General features: G+C 62.6%; 1 protein-coding gene across 1 annotated transcript in view; it reads left to right on the top strand.

Moving 5' to 3' along the window:
- The first annotated feature begins 6 nt into the window (after positions 1-6).
- Positions 7-423, top strand: part of TFCP2L1 (transcription factor CP2 like 1) — a 53,093-nt gene continuing 52,676 nt past the window's right edge. Inside the window, exon 1 of the mRNA XM_025209350.1 lies at positions 7-207. The gene's annotated coding sequence lies outside the window, so the exon portion shown is untranslated. The remainder of the gene's footprint in view (positions 208-423) is intronic.

The raw sequence follows: 423 nt of genomic DNA, 5'->3' as shown, positions 1-423 counted from the left end.
GGAGCAACAGGCGGCAGAGGTCCCGCAGCCGTGTCCTGTTCCCTGCGTGCAGAGCGGATGCTGGCGGCCTGATCTCTGGGGGCTCCTCGGATGGGCAGTGCCGCCTTGTTGGATGCTGCCTGCAGCGCCCGCGAGTCCGGGCATCGTTGGCGCGCCGTTCCTGGGTGCCAGGGGGTGTCTGTCTTGTGCACGTGCCTTGCCTTGAAGGTGCAGGGCGTCTGAAGTGTTTGCAGGGGAGGGTCTGTCCCCAGCAAGGGAGGGGGGTGGGGGGTTTAGTCACTTCCATGGTGCTGAAGCCCAGTCCTCTCTGCGTGGAAGAGGGAGAAAGCTAGTGGGGGCACTACAGGTGCTGGGGGTGCAAAGCTGCAATCTTGCTCTGTCCAAGAAAACCCTCCTTTTGCACCGGGATAGTCAAAGATGCTT

Source organism: Alligator sinensis, unplaced genomic scaffold, assembly GCF_000455745.1.
Source record: "Alligator sinensis unplaced genomic scaffold, ASM45574v1 scaffold1133_1, whole genome shotgun sequence".
Taxonomy (NCBI): domain Eukaryota; kingdom Metazoa; phylum Chordata; order Crocodylia; family Alligatoridae; genus Alligator; species Alligator sinensis.
Note: the sequence above shows the minus strand (reverse complement) of the source record. Positions and strands in the feature narration are given on the sequence as shown.